The sequence below is a fragment of the Bufo bufo genome, chromosome 8 (genome assembly GCF_905171765.1).
Source record: "Bufo bufo chromosome 8, aBufBuf1.1, whole genome shotgun sequence".
Taxonomy (NCBI): domain Eukaryota; kingdom Metazoa; phylum Chordata; class Amphibia; order Anura; family Bufonidae; genus Bufo; species Bufo bufo.
Window position 1 is genome coordinate 174,624,512 of NC_053396.1, and position 20,781 is coordinate 174,645,292.

Consider the following 20,781-nt stretch of genomic DNA (forward strand, 5'->3'; position numbering starts at 1 on the left):
AAACATCAGTAATGAGTAGCTCTGCTGTTATTGTTTATCACTTCTTAAATTTGTTTCGGCATGCTTGATGCAAGCGTTTCCATGAGGTGAGTGGGAACATTTCTCCAAGTGGTGAAGACGGCCGCACAAAGGCATCTACTGTCTGGAACTGTTGTCCATTTTTGTAAACTTCCCTTGCCATCCATCCCCAAAGGTTCTCAATTGGATTTAGATCAGGGGAACCAAAAGAATGATGTTATTCTCCTGGATGAAGTCCCTTGTCCTGCGGGCATTGTGTACTGTAGCGTTGTCCTGTTGAAAAACCCAGTCGTTACCACACAGACGAGGGCCCTCAGTCATGAGGAATGCTCTCTGCAACATCTGGACATAGCCAGCGGCCGTTTGACACCCCTGCACTTCCTGAAGCTCCATTGTTCCACTGAAGGAAAAAGCACCCCAGACCCTTATGGTGCCCCCTCCACTTTGGCACGTAGAAAACATCTCAGTTGGGATCTGCTTGTCATGCCAGTAACGTTGGAAACCATCAGGACCATCAAGGTTACATTTTTTCTCTTCAGAGAATAAAACTTTCTTCCACCTTTGAATGTCCCATGTTTGGTGCTCTCTTGCAAAGTCCAAACGAGCAGTTCTGTGGCATTCAAGGGGACGAGGTCTTTGAAGAAGTTTTTTGTTTTTAAAGCCCTTCAGTCTCAGATGCCGTCTGATGGTTATGGGGCTGCAGTCAGCACCTGTAAGGGCCTTAATTTGGGTCAAGGATCGTCCAGTGTCTTGACGGACAGCCAATTGGATCCTCTGGCTCAGTGCTGATGAAATTTTTTTGGGTCTTCCACTTGACTTTTTTGTTCCATAACCCTCAGGATCATTTAAGAAATTCCAAATGACTGTCTTACTGCGTCCCACCTCAGCAGCGATGGCGCGCTGTGAGAGACCCTGCTTATGCAGTTCAATAACCCAACCACGTTTAAAAAGGGAGAGTTTTTTGCCTTTGCCATCACAACGTGTGACTACCTGACAGAAAATGACAATGAATCCACATCTTTGTACAGATTTGGCCTTTTAAAGGCATGTGGTCCTAAACTTTTGATCAGCTGAAAAACAGCCTGTTTCAATTTATTCGTTGTTTTCATTAAATTGAATGCTCAAAAAATGTTTTGTCTCACTCCCATTTCTTCTTGTTGCATGTTGAAGTTCTACTTGGAACCTTGTTAAGATTCAGCCATGCTAAATATGATTTTTTTGCCATTTTTCAAGTGGTCTTAAACTTTTGATCAGGACTGTATATAGCTGTGTGTTTATTCTAGTAGCGCTCTTCACCCTCCTCGCTGTGAAGTTGCAGTATCGTAGCAGGACCACAAGAAGCCTGCCACATAAAATAAACAATAAGTAAAATAATCTTGATACCGCGCTCTGTCAGTTTTAGCTGCAATGTGAATAAGACCGTAGTCACAGTAGTGACATCACTCCTGCTCTGTACGAGCGTGAACCACGAGATTGAACAAACAGAGCCGCGCTGCCGGCCGGGGCGTTTCTCCTGGTTCAAGACACTCTGACCTGACCTGTGCATGCAAAACAAAACTCCAGGCACATCCCAAAAGGACTTGGACTTGGGAGAAAACATCTAGAGTAAAGGTTAGTCCCACAGCTTAGTCCGTGCGGAGGGTGTGAGGGGGTCTTAGAGCGCGGTATCAAGATTCTTTTACACACATATATATATATATATATATATATATATATACAGTACAGACCAAAAGTTTGGACACACCTTCTCATTCAAAGAGTTTTCTTTATTTTCATGACTATGAAAATTGTAGATTCACACTGAAGGCATCAAAACTATTAATTAACACATGTGGAATTATATACATAACAAACAAGTGTGAAACAACTGAAAATATGTCATATTCTAGGTTTTTCAAAGTAGCCACCTTTTGCTTTGATTACTGCTTTGCACACTCTTGGCATTCTCTTGATGAGCTTCAAGAGGTAGTCCCCTGAAATGGTTTTCACTTCACAGGTGTGCCCTGTCAGGTTTAATAAGTGGGATTTCTTGCCTTATAAATGGGGTTGGGACCATCAGTTGCGTTGAGGAGAAGTCAGGTGGATACACAGCTGTACTGTTAGAATTTGTATTATGGCAAGAAAAAAGCAGCTAAGTAAAGAAAAACGAGTGGCCATCATTCCTTAAGAAATGAAGGTCAGTCAGTCAGCCGAAAAATTGGGAAAACTTTGAAAGTAAGGGCTATTTGACCATGAAGGAGAGTGATGGGGTGCTGCGCCAAATGACCTGGCCTCCACAGTCACTGGACCTGAACCCAATCGAGATGGTTTGGGGTGAGCTGGACCGCAGAGTGAAGGCAAAAGGGTCAACAAGTGCTAAGCATCTCTGGGAACTCCTTAAAGACTGTTGGAAGACCATTTCAGGGGACTACCTCTTGAAGCTCATCAAGAGAATGCCAAGAGTGTGCAAAGCAGTAATCAAAGCAAAATGTGGCTACTTTGAAGAACCTAGAATATGACATATTTTCAGTTGTTTCACACTTGTTTGTTATGTATATAATTCCACATGTGTTAATTCATAGTTTTGATGCCTTCCTAGTCATTAAAATAAAGAAAACTCTTTGAATGAGAAGGTGTGTCCAAACTTTTGGTCTGTACTGTATATATATATATATATATATATATATATATATATATATATATATACAGGGAGTGCAGAATTATTAGGCAAGTTGTATTTTTGAGGATTAATTTTATTATTGAACAACAACCATGTTCTCAATGAACCCAAAAAACTCATTAATATCAAAGCTGAATATTTTTGGAAGTAGTTTTTAGTTTGTTTTTAGTTTTAGCTATTTTAGGGGGATATCTGTGTGTGCAGGTGACTATTCAAGTGCATAATTATTAGGCAACTTAACAAAAAACAAATATATACCCATTTCAATTATTTATTTTTACCAGTGAAACCAATATAACATCTCAACATTCACAAATATACATTTCTGACATTCAAAAACAAAACAAAAACAAATCAGTGACCAATATAGCCACCTTTCTTTGCAAGGACACTCAAAAGCCTGCCATCCATGGATTCTGTCAGTGTTTTGATCTGTTCACCATCAACATTGCGTGCAGCAGCAACCACAGCCTCCCAGACACTGTTCAGAGAGGTGTACTGTTTTCCCTCCTTGTAAATCTCACATTTGATGATGGACCACAGGTTCTCAATGGGGTTCAAATCAGGTGAACAAGGAGGCCATGTCATTAGATTTTCTTCTTTTATACCCTTTCTTGCCAGCCACGCTGTGGAGTACTTGGACGCGTGTGATGGAGCATTGTCCTGCATGAAAATCATGTTTTTTTTGAAGGATGCAGACTTCTTCCTGTACCACTGCTTGAAGAAGGTGTCTTCCAGAAACTGGCAGTAGGACTGGAAGTTGAGCTTGACTCCATACTCAACCTGAAAAGGCCCCAGAAGCTCATCTTTGATGATACCAGCCCAAACCAGTACTCCACCTCCACCTTGCTGGCGTCTGAGTCGGACTGGAGCTCTCTGCCCTTTACCAATCCAGCCACGGGCCCATCCATCTGGCCCATCAAGACTCACTCTCATTTCATCAGTCCATAATACCTTAGAAAAATCAGTCTTGAGATATTTCTTGGCCCAGTCTTGACGTTTCAGCTTGTGTGTCTTGTTCAGTGGTGGTCGTCTTTCAGCCTTTCTTACCTTGGCCATGTCTCTGAATATTGCACACCTTGTGCTTTTGGGCACTACAGTGATGTTGCAGCTCTGAAATATGGCCAAACTGGTGGCAAGAGGCATCTTGGCAGCTGCTTGCTTGACTTTTCTCAGTTCATGGGCAGTTATTTTGCGCCTTGGTTTTTCCACACGCTTCTTGCGACCCTGTTGACTATTTTGAATGAATTGCTTGATTGTTCGATGATAACGCTTCAGAAGCTTTGCAATTTTAAGAGTGCTGCATCCCTCTGCAAGATATCTCACTATTTTTGACTTTTCTGAGCCTGTCAAGTCCTTCTTTTGACCCATTTTGCCAAAGGAAAGGAAGTTGCCTAATAATTATGCACACCTGATATAGGGTGTTGATGTCATTAGACCACACCCCTTCTCATTACAGAGATGCACATCACCTAATATGCTTAATTGGTAGTAGGCTTTCGAGCCTATACAGCTTGGAGTAAGACAACATGCATAAAGAGGATGATGTGGTCAAAATACTCATTTGCCTAATAATTCTGTACAGGGTGTATATATAAATTTTTCTTAAATATGTTTAGGGATGAGCGAACCCGAACTGTATAGTTTGGGTTCGTACCGAATTTTGGGGTGTCCGTGATACGGACCCGAACCCGAACATTTTCGTAAAAGTCCGGGTTCGGTGTTCGGCGCTTTCTTGGTGCTTTTTGAAAGGCTGCAAAGCAGCCAATCAACAAGCATCGTACTACTTGCCCCAAGAGGCCATCACAGCCATGCCTACTATTGGCATGGCTGTGATTGGCCAGTGCAGCATGTGACCCAGCCTCTATATAAGCTTGGGTCACGTAGCGCTGCACGTCACTCTGCTGTGCTTAGTGTAGGGAGAGGTTGCAGCTGCGACGTTAGGGCGAGATTAGGCAGTGATTAACTCCTCCAAAACACTTAAGACAGTGATTGATCTACAGCTGTGGATCATTGAACTGCTGCTATTCAATTGCTCACTGTTTTTAGGCTGCCCAGAGCGTTTTTCAGTCACTTTTTTCTGGGGTGATCGGCGGCCATTTTGTGGCTTGTGGTGCGCCAGCACAAGCTGCCACCAAGTCCATTTAACCATCAATAGTGTGGTTATTTTTTGCTATATCCTACATCAGGGGCAAGCTGTCACCAAGTCCATTTAACCATCAATAGTGTGGTTATTTTTTGGCTATATCCTACATCAGGGGCAAGCTGCCACCAAGTCCATTTAACCATCAATAGTGTGGTTATTTTTTGGCTATATCCTACATCAAGGGCAAGCTGCCACCAAGTCCATTTAACCATCAATAGTGTGGCTATTTTTTGGCTATATCCTACATCAGGGGCAAGCTGCCACCAAGTCCATTTAACCATCAATAGTGTGGTTATTTTTTGGCTATATCCTACATCAGAGGCAAGCTGCCACCAAGTCCATTTAACCATCAATAGTGTGGTTATTTAAATCTATCCCTAAAAGGGTATATTAGATTCAAGGTGCTGATAGGGTCATTCTCAATAACTTCACACACACGCTACTGTGCATATCCAAGTCTAATTCTGTGTGTAAACGTATACCTGTCACCCAGCGCCTAAAAAAATAGGTCTCAAATTTATATTCATCCAAATCTGTCATTATTGCTGTAGCTGGTCAAGTTATTTAGTGTCCGTCAAAGCACAGTTTTTGTTCTGGGTTGAAATACAATTCCCAGTTTTGAAATTCTCTAAATTAGTGGTTTCTGCTGTATCAGGCCTACTTTAAATCTATCCCTAAAAGGGTATATAAGATTCAAGGTGCAGATAGGGTTATTCTCAATAACTTCACAAACACGCTACTGTGCAATTCCAAGTCTAATTCTGTTTATGGTCAGGGCTAGGACAACGTCGCCGTACGCAGAGAAACCTGCCCTGAACATAGTGGCTGAATTGTGCCGGGAGCCACGGGCGCGGGTACACCAGTGAAAAAAGGGGGCATACCTGATGGAAGCTTGAGAAAAAGGGCGGGAGGGAGGGGCGTGAGGCTCAGGCGCCTGGCTGAGCGGCAGGTAGGGGAATAAATAGCCAGACGCCCCTCCCACAAATGCAGGCTGTTAACAGCCTTACTATTTATGGTCAGGGCTAGGACAACGTCGGCGTACGCAGAGAAACCTGCCCTGAACATAGTGGCTGAATTGTGCCGGGAGCCACGGGCGCGGGTACACCAGTGAAAAAAGGGGGCAAAAAACAACAGTTAGATACAATACTTTATTACAAATTACAAAGCCAGTGATTGAAAGGCACGAGATATCTCTACTTGAGGATTGGGTATATACCTGGTAAAGCAGGAGGACCGCCACCGCCCCATGGACCGGATGACGTGGGCTGGCACCTGATGCTGAGAAGCAGCGGAGGCCGCCCCTATGCGGAATGAGTGCCCCGAAATTACCTTGGGCTCATAACCTAGTCCCTGGGCGAGGGCACGGATGTAAGATATAAACTGAGAGGAGCTGAGAGGCTTGCCTGCATGCGGCAGGAGCGGGCTATCTGGCGATGAACCTCGGATGAGTGCTAGCAGTTGATGCAGCACTTGAACTGGGCACCAATCGTTCAACGTTGCATAGAATTTAACCTCAGTGGGGGGACCCGTCTGATTGGTTTTGGTGGAGGGTAGCAGGAGAGTGTAATGGCCCTGGCCCCATAACAGATGCTGCTTCAGAGGATGGTTTTGACGATTTGGACCGGCCAGAACCTCTCCGGGCCGGAGGAACCCATAAAAGGTGAGAAACATGGCCGCTTTCAAAATCAGGCTAGTGGAGGGCCCAAAAGGATTACCATCCAATGACGAGGAGAGATCCCTGAACAATTTACTGGACACTGGTTGCCTACGGCTCACCGACCCCTTCCCCTCCTTTTGAATACCCCGAAGGGTGGCTTTAATAGCTTGAATGGAAAAAAAGGACCTGTGATGAGGGGTGGCCAGCATAGCGTGATGTTGAAGTCCGGCTAAATAAAGTCTGATGGTACTATATGACAGAGAGAGATGTGAGTGACAATAGGCCAAGAAGGCCATGATGTAAGAGGTTTCGGAGTGTTGACCCCTCGGATGACTCTTAGAGAATTTATCAAAAGCTCTTAGGCCAGCCTGATAATTCCTTGCCGTATTGCGTGACAATGATTTTGCGACCAGACCCTTGGCCTCCTCTAAGAGCGAATCTAATCCAGGATGAGAGTGCTGAATTGGGGCACCGGTGTGCCCGACTCATCCGCGTCGGGCATTTCCTGAAAGAAAACCGCAAAATTAGCACGGGAAAGAGCGTCCGCGGCCCTATTCTGTTCGCCTGAAATGTGTACGCAGCGCATGTGAAAATTGTGGTGGAGGGATAACCACACTAACTTGCGCAACAACGCCATGATCCTGGGGGACTGGGCCCTGCCCTTGTTGACAATGTCCACCAAGGTCTGACTATCCGTAATGAACGTCACAGAAGAGTTAGACCAATGGTGACCCCAAACCTGAGCAGCCGCCACAATGGGATACAGTTCCAAAAGGAGGGAGGATTTTAGAGCTGCTAAGTCTGAGGCTAATTCTGGCGGCCATCCGGCAGCCAGCCAATGAGACCTGAAAATGGCAGCGAATCCGGAGGAACCGGCGTCGTCGAAAAAAACCATGGGGGAAGAGGAATCCCACCGCGGAACGAACAAAGAAATGCCATTCCAGTCAGAGCGAAAACTGCTCCACATGTCGAGATCTGCAATGGCCTGGCTGTCCAGATGGACGACAGAATCCTGCTCTGGGGCAGAGGGCAGGAGACATAACAACCTGGAAAGGAAGGCCCTGCCTTGAGGCATAATTCTGGAGGCGAAGTTGAGCATCCCCAGCAAGGATTGGAGCTCCGCCCTGGTCAGAGAGTGAGACTGGCCCGCCCGGGAAATGGCTGAGCGGATCCTGAGCAACTTCTCGCTGGGGAGGCTAGCCTCCATTTTGACGGTATCTAAAATGATGCCCAGGAAGGTGACCTTGGTGGCCGGACCCTCAGTCTTGGCCGTGGCCACGGGAACCTGGAGACGGGAAAAAATATCGAGAAGTGACTGGGGAATGGAAGGGACCTGACTGGGCCTTTCAATGAGAAGGAAGTCGTCCAAGTAGTGGACGACCATGGATAAGCCACCGTGATGGATGAGAATCCAGTGCAGGGCTTTGACAAGTTGCTCAAAAAGCCAAGGGCTGCTCTTGGACCCAAAAGTAAGCCGGTTGGCAAAATAAAATTTATCTGCCCACTGAATGCCGTAGTACTTCCAAAGCTGCGGGTGTATTGGGAGCAGCTTGAAAGCGTCGGCAATATCTACCTTGGCCAGCCAAGCCCCGACACCTGCTTGAAGAATATACTGGATGGCCTCGTCAACTGAAGAATACTGCATGGAATATTCCTCAGAGGGAATGAGTGAATTGAGACTGGGAATGGAGGACATATGAGGCGCGGAGAGGTCATAAATAAGACGTTTTTTATTGGACGATAGCTTTGTGACAAGGCCGATAGGGTTGATGCGCCACGACTGGAACAGAATCTTTAGGAAGGGACCAATGACGAACCCCTTATCGACCTCTGCTTGAATGAGGGTGGTCACCGCCTCAGGATCACTGGAGGCGGATAGCAGATTGGGGCCCATCCAGCAGCCCTGAGGGCGCGTGATAATGCCGGTGTGAAACCCCTCTCTGCACCCATCCAATAAGCAGGCGACAAAGGGACGATCTGGATGGCCCTGCAGGAGTGCAGCCAGTAACTCCAAGTTGAGGTCGGCTAGTCAGGAGTCCCTGGCTGTCTTCCTGGGACAGGAAGGACGAGGGTGAGCCCGAAAACAAAGAGAGCAAATGTGCAGTGCTCGACACGCATTGAAGGCGCAGCCCTTGGCATTAAAATTGTTGCACATCTGGCTACTACCGAGGTACACAATTGGCCTGCCCAGCTTATCTAATTAGGAGGAAGACCTGGAGGACCCGGAAGGACCTGGATTGGGTGCTGACTGTGGATCTTGTACCGGATTGGGGCACCATTCCGTAGAATGAAAAATAGATTGGCAGATAGCACAAAGAGGAGCCTTCAGACCCGCAAAGTGCCGGCAGAATAACTCCATGTCCAAGTCTGCCCAGTTGGACATGAACTGGAATTGATGCAGGGCCGCGGCGGCTTTGGCAGAAAACGAACGATGATAGTCGTAAAATGCCGAGCCGCCGTACTTGTGCCCCAAATCCGCAATCCGGTACAAGTAGGTATCTAACTCCTCCCTGTGATTAGGCTGAGCGGAGCACACCACGTCCCTATAGAGGCTGAAGGCCAGGACGAATTCGGAAACGGACAATTTCCTATTTAGCCGAGCATCCTTGGCCTTCAGGACCACGGAAACCTCACTGCAGTTAATCACCCGGTTTTCGGAAATATCCTGGGAGGCAATCAAAATGGATGCCAAATTGACGTCCTTGCCTGCCAGGATATCCTTCTTAATATGTTCTGGCACAAAATGGGAAGGAGCAATTTGGGGGGTGGCAGAAGGCCTACCTGCAACGTCCGGAGGAATGGCAGAAATGACTGCCGAACCTGGATATTGCGGTGAGGCAGCTGGCCTGGTTTCTAAAACCGCTACCCTAGACTGAATGTCCGTGACTGAGCTAACAAGTCCGGCGATGGACGACTGGATCTGAGCTAGAACCAGCCGGATGGAGTCGTTATTGGACTGCTCAGCTGTCGAACCCGGAGTAGTCATCAGGAGACTGTATAATTCGGCCTTGCGGGCAGTTGCGGGATGCCGAATCCCCCTGCGATTGAGCTCGGCGATCAACTTTGGCACTGTCCAACTCCTTAAAGATGTGCAGCTATTATGCCTCGAGATGGACGATCCTGGCATGGAGAGGTTGTCATCCATATCGGACATGTGAGACATGTTGACCTGAGAAAAAAAGGCGAACTTATGTCTACCTGAAAACGGAAAGAAGCACAGACGATGCGGAGAGAGCGACCGAAAGAAAGTGTGAGACTGAAAGTGCGTAAAAGTGAGCAACGTAAGAACCTACCTGACGGGATACAGACGGATTTGGAAACACGGCTCCAAAAAAAAAACAATCGTTTAAATGGAACTAATGAAAAAGAACGGACTTGAGTATCGAACTGACGGTTAACCCCTGCCCCAGTGACCGTCTCTGAGCAGACTTACCTGGAATTGCCTCGAAATTCCTAGATGAAACGAAGGAGAGGAAGGAAAAATAACAACTGCCCAATCTAAAGGAAGGAACAACCGATATCAGAACAGATGAAAAACCCTGAGAAAACAAAGACAGAACCTGGGCGATCCAGGAACATTGACAACCTGGGTGATCCAGGGACATTGACAACCTGGGCGATCCAGGAACATTGACAACCTGGCCGATCCAGGAACATTGACAACCTGGGCGATCCAGGAACATTGACAACCTGGGCGATCCAGGAACATTGACAACCTGGGCGATCCAGGAACACTGATAACCTGGGCGATCCAGGAACACTGATAACCTGGGCGATCCAGTGACAACTGACAACCTGGGCGATCCAGGGACAACTGACAACCTGGGCGGCCCAGTGACGTGACACCCTGGGAGAACCACAAGTCACTGAAACCCAGGATGATCCAGAGGACCCCGAAAAAGTGGGAGGATCCGGAGACGGAAGCAGCGTGAGATAGAAGAACCGCTGAATTGAACAGTAATGTATCACCAACCTCACGGCGCAAATTCTGGCAATGTGATGCTGAGGCAGTGACGAGGGCGGACTGACTGTAGAGAATCGTTCCCCCCCCCCCTGATTGATGGATTTTAATTTTCATTTATTTTTAAATTTATTTATTTTCCTCTTCTTTTTTTTTTTTTGGAATTGTGCACCGCATATCAAGAGGGCACCTGGTTTCAAAAACTGCAGCCCCCCCCCAGAGGGCGCTCTGCCTGCATCACAGAGCCAGAACAATGCCTGAATTACTTGTGCTAACACTTGCCAAGAACAAAAGATTAGAAGAGTGCCTGGGTGGCGAAATGTGGGAACAACACTGTCTGTCCAAAGTGAAACTACTTAGCACCCCCAGTTGCGCGGCACGTGACCGGCAAAAGAGTGAACCAGGACGCAGCTCGTCAGCCCTGCAGCCGGAATCCAATGATCGGAACTAGGCTGGGGGAGAGCGGCCCCTGACCTATACCACTAGGGGGCACGAGCCCGGACGTGAGGCACAGCTAGGACGGCGCCAACTGCGCCTCGATTACCTGGAAGGCTGGAGAGGAGGGCGATGATTCAGACGCCGGCGGTGCGTGTATGCAGAAACCGGAAGGAAGGTCTCGGATCAGGGGAAGGAGCGCGATACCGCAGGAATGCGTGAGGCTCGGGCCCCTGGCTGAGCGGCAGGTAGGGGAATAAATAGCCAGACGCCCCTCCCACAAATGCAGGCTGTTAACAGCCTTACTATGTGTAAACGTATACCTGTCACCCAGCGCCTAAAAAATAGGCCTCAAATTTATATTCATCCAAATCTGTCATTATTGCTTTAGCTGGTCAAGTTATTTAGTGTCCGTCAAAGCACAGTTTTTGTTCTGGGTTGAAATACAATTCCCAATTTTGCAATTCTCTAAATTAGTGGTTTCTGCTGTATCAGGCCTACTTTAAATCTATCCCTAAAAGGGTATATTAGATTCAAGGTGCTGATAGGGTAATTCTCAATAACTTCACACACACGCTACTGTGCAGATCCAAGTCTAATTCTGTCCGTAAACGTATACCTGTCACCCAGCGCCTCAAAAATAGGCCTCAAATTTATATTCATCCAAATCTGTCATTATTGCTTTAGCTGGTCAAGTTATTTAGTGTCCGTCAAAGCACAGTTTTTGTTCTGGGTTGAAATACAATTCCCAATTTTGCAATTCTCTAAATTAGTGGTTTCTGCTGTATCAGGCCTACTTTAAATCTATCCCTAAAAGGGTATATTAGACCTGTCATCCAGCGCCTAAATACCTATATACCTGTCATCCAGCGCCTAAATAATAGGCCTCAAATTTATATTCAGCTAAATCTGTCATTACTGCTGTGCCTGTATTAGTGTAATACGGTACCTAAATAGATAGCCAGATAGTGTTAGGTGTCTGTAAAAAAAAGGCCTGAATTTGAATTCAATACATTGGACCAAATAATATTTTTCTTATTGTGGTGAACGGTAACAATGAGGAAAACATCTAGTAAGGGACGCGGACGCGGACATGGTTGTGGTGGTGTTAGTGGACCCTCTGGTGCTGGGAGAGGACGTGGCCGTTCTGCCACAGCCACACGTCCTAGTGAACCAACTACCTCAGGTCCCAGTAGCCAGCAGAATTTACAGCGATATTTGGTGGGGCCCAATGCCGTTCTAAGGATGGTAAGGCCTGAGCAGGTACAGGCATTAGTCAATTGGGTGGCCGACAGTGGATCCAGCACGTTCACATTATCTCCCACCCAGTCTTCTGCAGAAAGCGCACAGATGGCGCATGAAAACCAAGCCCATCAGTCTGTCACATCACCCCCATGCATATCAGGGAAACTGTCTGAGCCTCAAGTTATGCAGCAGTCTCTTATGCTGTTTGAAGACTCTGCTGGCAGGGTTTCCCAAGGGCATCCACCTAGCCCTTCCCCAGGGGTGGAAGAGATAGAATGCACTAACGCACAACCACTTATGTTTCCTGATGATGAGGACATGGGAATACCACCTCAGCACGTCTCTGATGATGACGAAACACAGGTGCCAACTGCTGCGTCTTTCTGCAGTGTGCAGACTGAACAGGAGGTCAGGGATCAAGACTGGGTGGAAGACGATGCAGGGGACAATGAGGTCCTAGACCCCACATGGAATGAAGGTCGTGCCACTGACTTTCACAGTTCGGAGGAAGAGGCAGTGGTGAGACCGAGCCAACAGCGTAGCAAAAGAGGGAGCAGTGGGCAAAAGCAGAACACCCCGCCGCCAAGAGACTCCGCCTGCTACTGACCGCCGCCATCTGGGACCGAGCACCCCAAAGGCAGCTTCAAGGAGTTCCCTGGCATGGCACTTCTTCAAACAATGTGCTGACGACAAGACCCGAGTGGTTTGCACGCTGTGCCATCAGAGCCTGAAGCGAGGTATTAACGTTCTGAACCTTAGCACAACCTGCATGACCAGGCACCTGCATGCAAAGCATGAACTGCAGTGGAGTAAACACCTTAAAAACAAGGAAGTCACTCAGGCTCCCCCTACTACCTCTTCTGCTGCTGCCGCCTTGGCCTCTTCTGCTGCCGCAGCCTCGGCCTCTTCCTCCGCCTCTGGAGGAACGTTGGCACCTGCCGCCCAGCAAACATGGGATGTACCACCAACACCACCACCTGCGTCACCAAGCATCTCAACCATGTCACACAGCAGCGTTCAGCTCTCCATCTTACAAACATTTGAGAGAAAGCGTAAATTCCCACCTAGCCACCCTCGATCCCTGGCCCTGAATGCCAGCATTTCTAAACTACTGGCCTATGAAATGCTGTCATTTAGACTGGTGGACACATACAGCTTCAAACAGCTCATGTCGCTTGCTGTCCCACAGTATGTTGTTCCCAGCCGGCACTACTTCTCCAAGAGAGCCGTGCCTTCCCTGCACAACCAAGTATCCGATAAAATCAAGTGTGCACTGCGCAACGCCATCTGTGGCAAGGTCCACCTAACCACAGATACGTGGACCAGTAAGCACGGCCAGGGACGCTATATCTCCCTAACTGCACACTGGGTAAATGTAGTGGCAGCTGGGCCCCAGGCGGAGAGCTGTTTGGCGCACGTCCTTCCGCCGCCAAGGATCGCAGGGCAACATTCTTTGCCTCCTGTCTCCTCCTCCTCCTACTCAGCTTCCTCCTCCTCTTCTTCCACCTGCTCATCTAGTCAGCCACACACCTTCACCACCAACTTCAGCACAGCCCGGGGTAAACGTCAGCAGGCCATTCTGAAACTCATATGTTTGGGGGACAGGCCACACACCGCACAGGAGTTGTGGGGGGGTATAGAACAACAGACCGACGAGTGGTTGCTGCCGGTGAGCCTCAAGCCCGGCCTGGTGGTGTGCGATAATGGGCGAAATCTCGTTGCAGCTCTGGGACTAGCCGGTTTGACGCACATCCCTTGCCTGGCGCATGTGCTGAATTTGGTGGTGCAGAAGTTCATTCGCAACTACCCCGACATGTCAGAGCTGCTGCATAAAGTGCGGGCCGTCTGTTCGCGCTTCCGGCGTTCACATCCTGCCGCTGCTCGCCTGTCTGTGCTACAGCGTAACTTCGGCCTTCCCGCTCACCGCCTCATATGCGACGTGCCCACCAGGTGGAACTCGACCTTGCACATGCTGGACAGACTGTGCGAGCAGCAGCAGGCCATAGTGGAGTTTCAGCTGCAGCACGCACGGGTCAGTCGCACTGCGGAACAGCACCACTTCACCACCAATGACTGGGCCTCCATGCGAGACCTGTGTGCCCTGTTGCGGTGTTTCGAGTACTCCACCAGCATGGCCAGTGGCGATGACGCCGTTATCAGCGTTACAATACCACTTCTATGTCTCCTTGAGAAAACACTTAGGGCGATGATGGAAGAGGAGGTGGCCCAGGAGGAGGAGGAGTAGGAAGAGGGGTTCATTTTTAGCACTTTCAGGCCAGTCTCTTATAAGTGACTCAGAGGGTTGTTTTTTGCAACAGCAGAGGCCAGGTACAAATGTGGCCAGACAGGGCCCACTACTGGAGGACGAGGAGGACGAGGATGAGGAGGAGGTGGAGGAGGATGAGGATGAAGCATGTTCACAGCGGGGTGGCACCCAACGCAGCTCGGGCCCATCACTGGTGCGTGGCTGGGGGGAAACGCAGGACGATGACGATACGCCTCCCACAGAGGACATCTTGTCCTTACCTCTGGGCAGCCTGGCACACATGAGCGACTACATGCTGCAGTGCCTGCGCAACGACAGCAGAGTTGCCCACATTTTAACGTGTGCGGACTACTGGGTTGCCACCCTGCTGGATCCACGGTTCAAAGACAATGTGCCCACCTTACTTCCTGCACTGGAGCGTGATAGTAAGATGCACGAGTACAAGCGCACGTTGGTAGACGCGCTACTGAGAGCATTTCCAAATGTCACAGGGAATCAAGTGGAAGCCCAAGGCGAAGGCAGAGGAGGAGCAAGAGGTCGCCAACGCAGCTGTGTCACGGCCAGCTCCTCTGAGGGCAGGGTTAGCATGGCAGAGATGTGGAAAAGTTTTGTCACCACGCCACATCTAACTGCACCACCACCTGATACGGAACGTGTTAGCAGGAGGCAACATTTCACTAACATGGTGGAACAGTACCTGTGCACACCCCTCCACGTACTGACTGATGGTTCAGCCCCATTCAACTTCTGGGTCTCCAAATTGTCTACGTGGCCAGAGCTAGCCTTTTATGCCTTGGAGGTGCTGGCTTGCCCGGCGGCCAGCGTTTTGTCTGAACGTGTATTCAGCACGGCAGGGGGCGTCATTACAGACAAACGCAGCCGCCTGTCTACAGCCAATGTGGACAAGCTGACGTTCATAAAAATGAACCAGGCATGGATCCCACAGGACCTGTCCATCCCTTGTGCAGATTAGACATTAACTACCTCCCCTTAACCATATATTATTGTACTCCAGGGCACTTCCTCATTCAATCCTATTTTTATTTTCATTTTACCATTATATTGCGGGGCAACCCAAAGTTGAATGAACCTCTCCTCTGTCTGGGTGCCGGGGCCTAAAAATATCTGACAGTGGCCTGTTCCAGTGGTGGGTGACATGAAGCCTGATTCTCTGCTATGACATGAAGACTGATTCTCTGCTGACATGAAGCCAGATTCTCTGCTATGGGACCTCTCTCCTCTGCCTGGGTGCCTGGGCCTAAATATGTGACAATGGACTGTTCCAGTGGTGGGTGACGTGAAGCATGATTCTCTGCTATGACATGAAGACTGATTCTCTGCTGACATGAAGCCAGATTCTCTGCTATGGGACCTCTCTCCTCTGTCTGGGTGCCGGGGCCTAAATATATGACAATGGACTGTTCCAGTGGTGGGTGACGTGAAGCCTGATTCTCTGCTTTGACATGAAGACTGATTTTCTGCTGACATGAAGCCTGAATCTCTGTTATGGGACCTCTCTCCTCTGTCTGGGTGCCGGGGCCTAAAAATATCTGACAGTGGCCTGTTCCAGTGGTGGGTGACATGAAGCCTGATTCTCTGCTATGACATGAAAATTGATTCTCTGCTGAGTCGCTGACATGAAGCCTGAATCTCTGTTATGGGACCTCTCTCCTCTGTCTGGGTGCCGGGGCCTAAATTATATGACAATGGACTGTTCCAATGTTGGGTGACGTGAATTATGATTCTCTGCTATGACATGAAGACTGATTCTCTGCTGACATGAAGCCAGATTCTATGTTATGGGACCTCTCTCCTCTGTCTGGGTGCCGGGGCCTAAAAATATCTGACAGTGGCCTGTTCCAGTGGTGGGTGACATGAAGCCTGATTCTCTGCTATGACATGAAGACTGATTCTCTGCTGACATGAAGCCAGATTCTCTGCTATGGGACCTCTCTCCTCTGCCTGGGTGCCTGGGCCTAAATATGTGACAATGGACTGTTCCAGTGGTGGGTGACGTGAAGCATGATTCTCTGCTATGACATGAAGACTGATTCTCTGCTGACATGAAGCCAGATTCTCTGTTATGGGACCTCTCTCCTCTGTCTGGGTGCCGGGGCCTAAATATATGACAATGGACTGTTCCAGTGGTGGGTGACGTGAAGCCTGATTCTCTGCTATGACATGAAGACTGATTCTCTACTGAGTCGCTGACATGAAGCCTGAATCTCTGTTATGGGACCTCTCTCCTCTGTCTGGGTGCCGGGGCCTAAATTATATGACAATGGACTGTTCCAATGTTGGGTGACGTGAATTATGATTCTCTGCTATGACATGAAGACTGATTCTCTGCTGACATGAAGCCAGATTCTATGTTATGGGACCTCTCTCCTCTGTCTGGGTGCCGGGGCCTAAATTATATGACAATGGACTGTTCCAATGTTGGGTGACGTGAAGCATGAATCTCTGCTATGACATGAAGACTGATTCTCTGCTGAGTCGCTGACATGAAGCCTGAATCTCTGTTATGGGACCTCTCTCCTCTGTCTGGGTGCCGGGGCCTAAATTATATGACAATGGACTGTTCTAATGTTGGGTGACGTGAATTATGATTCTCTGCTATGACATGAAGACTGATTCTCTGCTGACATGAAGCCAGATTCTATGTTATGGGACCTCTTTCCTCTGTATGGGTGCTGGGGCCTAAATTATATGACAATGGACTGTTCCAATGTTGGGTGACGTGATGCATGATTCTCTGCTATGACATGAAGACTGATTCTCTGCTGACATGAAGCCTGAATCTCTGCTATGGGACCTCTCTCCTCTGCCTGGGTGCCTGGGCCTAAATATCTGACAATGGACTGTTCCAGTGGTGGGTGACGTGAAGCCTGATTCTCTGCTATGACATGAAGCCTTATTCTCTGCTATGACATGAAGACTGATTCTCTGCTGACATGAAGGCAGATTCTATGTTATGGGACCTCTCTCCTCTGCCTGGGTGCCGGGGCCTAAATATCTGACAATGGACTGTTCCAGTTTTGGGTGACGTGAAGCCTGATTCTCTGCTATGACATGAAGACTGATTCTCTGCTGACATGAAGCCTGATTCTCTGCTATGGGACCTCTCTCCAATTGATATTGGTTAATTTTTATTTATTTTATTTTTATTTTAATTCATTTCCCTATCCACATTTGTTTGCAGGGGATTTAACTACATTTTGCTGCTTTTTGCAGCCCTCTAGCCCTTTCCTGGGCTGTTTTACAGCCTTTTTAGTGCCGAAAAGTTCGGGTCCCCATTGACTTCAATGGGGTTCGGGTTCGGGACGAAGTTCGGGTCGGGTTCGGATCCCGAACCCGAACATTTCCGGGAAGTTTGGCCGAACTTCTCGAACCCGAACATCCAGGTGTTCGCTCAACTCTAAATATGTTTAAAGGGACGGTCCAGATCTATTGATGACCTATTCTTAGGATAGGTCATTAGTATCTGATCGTGGGGGCCTGACAACCGGCATCCCCGTCAATCAGCTGGATGAAGAGGAGGCAGTTCTCCATGTGAGTGCTGCTTCCTCTTCATTGGGGCTCATGCACACGGCCGTTACCCGGCCTTGGCCATATTGCGGCCAGCATACGGAGGGTCCACAATACGCGGGGGCACCGGCCGTGTGCATCCCGCATCACGGATCGCAGACCCATTCACTTCAATGGGTCCACAATACAGGAGATCCGGAACGGAGGCACGGATCGGAAGCTCACGGAATCACTAGGGAGTGCTTCCGTCGGTTTTCTGTCTATACCTTCGCACCGCAAAAAAGTAGTGCATGCACTACTTTTTTGCGGTGTGGACAGATCACGGACATATTCAAGTTGAATAGGTCTGGTTCTGTCTGCGGCCGCCGAACGGATATTGCCGTGCATTGGAGACCGCAAATTGCAATCTCCAATGCATGGAACGGCCAGCACTGAGCCCTTACACTGCTTGTCGTCTTCACAGTGCACTGTAATGAAAGTATTCACTCCATTCAGGTGAATGGAGCCATTGCTTGTAATTATACTACGTCTCTGCTCCAGAGGAGACAACGCATAGTGTAATGACTAGGAAGCACCACCTCCTCTTCATACAGCTGATAGGCGGGGTGCCACGTGTCGGACCCCTGCCGATCAGATATTGATGACCTATCTTGATGATAGGACATGAATATATATGGAAGGACAATCCCTTTAACCCCGCCGCCTCAGGACAAGAGGCAGTCGGCGTCTATGTTGTATGTCTGCACCCCGAAACTTTATTGCTCCTGAAGAGCCAGTTGTATGGCAAAACGCGTAGAGCAGTTTATGGAGGCAAAATTGTGTTATACAGCAATTCTGTGGAGTTGATTCGCGCCCCCATCTTTATGAGGGGGTCATTAGAGGATAGGGACAGATGTTTATCAACTACCATTCATTATTTAAGGCAGTGCTTCTGGCATTTATGCTATTAGGCCAGGTCTAAAGCCCATAGGTCATAGCGCAATAAGCCGCATTCACTAGGAGGAGCTATTGAGACCATATATAGCTAGTGGTGGCAAATCTTCAGCTCACAGGCCTGATTTAGATTTTGCACCACCACATTTAATCTGCTTATTTATTGGTCATAGCCTTCAATAGTGTGAATAGTTGACTTTTGTCCACACGTGAGCGGCTACATACACTGTATTTGAGCCTGCTTCTATTGTGTGGACAGACGTTTTATCAACTATAACGAGAGCTAGTTAGGTAGAGTTAGTCTCGTCCTTCCCATTTCGTGATAGTACATCTAATAAAGGTTATTTTTAATATATAATAAAGATTTTTGCACAACGTTCCTTCATTCAGTGATTTATGGTTAGAGAGTGGAACGTAAACCACATTTTTGCTCAGTGATACCCCTTCAGAACCAGGCCATTTTCCTATTTTTACTTTTGGTCTTCCTGGAGCCATAATTTTTATAATTGTCTAATCAAATAGCTGTATGAGTTTTTTTTATTTTTTTGCAGGACAAATAGTATTTTCTATTGGCACCATTTACTTTTGAATTTGATATGGTGTAAAGCTGTAAAATCCAGATGGGGTGGAATGTAAAAAATAAATAAATAAATCTGCCACAGTGTAATTACAGTGATACCACATTTGCAATTTTTTTCTTTTAATACTAAAAAAGATCATCTCCATATTTTGATCCCCATTTCTGTTTAAGAATTATGTCTACGTTGATGACTGAGGCCCCTTTCTTTGCGTTGTGATCTGTAGTTTTATTATTTATACCACTTTGGAGTGTGTGGGTGAGTGGGTTTTTGATCACTTTTTATTCTTTTTTTTTATGAAGCAATGAAAAAAAGTCAAATTGGCCATTTAGATTATTTTTTTTCAGTTATACCGTCCACCCTATGGGATACATACAACTGCTCAAAAAAATAAAGGGAACACTTAAACAACACAATGTAACTCCAAGTCAATCACACTTCTGTGAAATCAAACTGTCCACTTAGGAAGCAACACTGAGTGACAATTAATTTCACATGCTGTTGTGCAAATGGGATAGACAACAGGTGGAAATTATAGGCAATTAGCAAGACACCCCCAATAAAGGAGTGGTTCTGCAGGTGCTGACCACAGACCTCTTCTCAGTTCCTATGCTTCCTGGCTGATGTTTTGGTCACTTTTGAATGCTGGCGGTGCTTTCACTCTAGTGGTAGCATGAGACGGAGTCTACAACCCACACAAGTGGCTCAGGTAGTGCAGCTTATCCAGGATGGCACATCAATGCGAGCTGTGGCAAGAAGGTTTGCTGTGTCTGTCAGCGTAGTGTCCAGAGCATGGAGGCGCTACCAGGAGACAGGCTAGTACATCAGGAGACGTGGTGGAAACCGTAGGAGGGCAACAACCCAGCAGCAGGACTGCTACCTCCGCCTTTGTGCAAGGAGGAACAGGAGGAGCACTGCCAGAGCCCTGCAAAATGACCTCCAGCAGGCCACAAATGTGCATGTGTCTGCTCAAACGGTCAGAAACAGACTCCATGAGGGTGATATGAGGGCCCGACGTCCACAGGTGGGGGTTGTGCTTACAGCCCAACACCGTGCAGGACGTTTGGCATTTGCCAGAGAACACCAAGATTGGCAAATTTGCCACTGGCACCCTGTGCTCGTCACAGATGAAAGCAGGTTCACACTGAGCACATGTGACAGACGTGACAGAGTCTTGAGACGCCGTGGAGAACATTCTGCTGCCTGCAACATCCTCCAGCATGACCGGTTTGGCATTGGGTCAGTAATGGTGTGGGGTGGCATTTCTTTGGAGGGCCGCACAGCTCTCCATGTGCTCGCCAGAGGTAGTCTGACTGCCATTAGGTACCGAGATGAGATCCTCAGACCACTTGTGA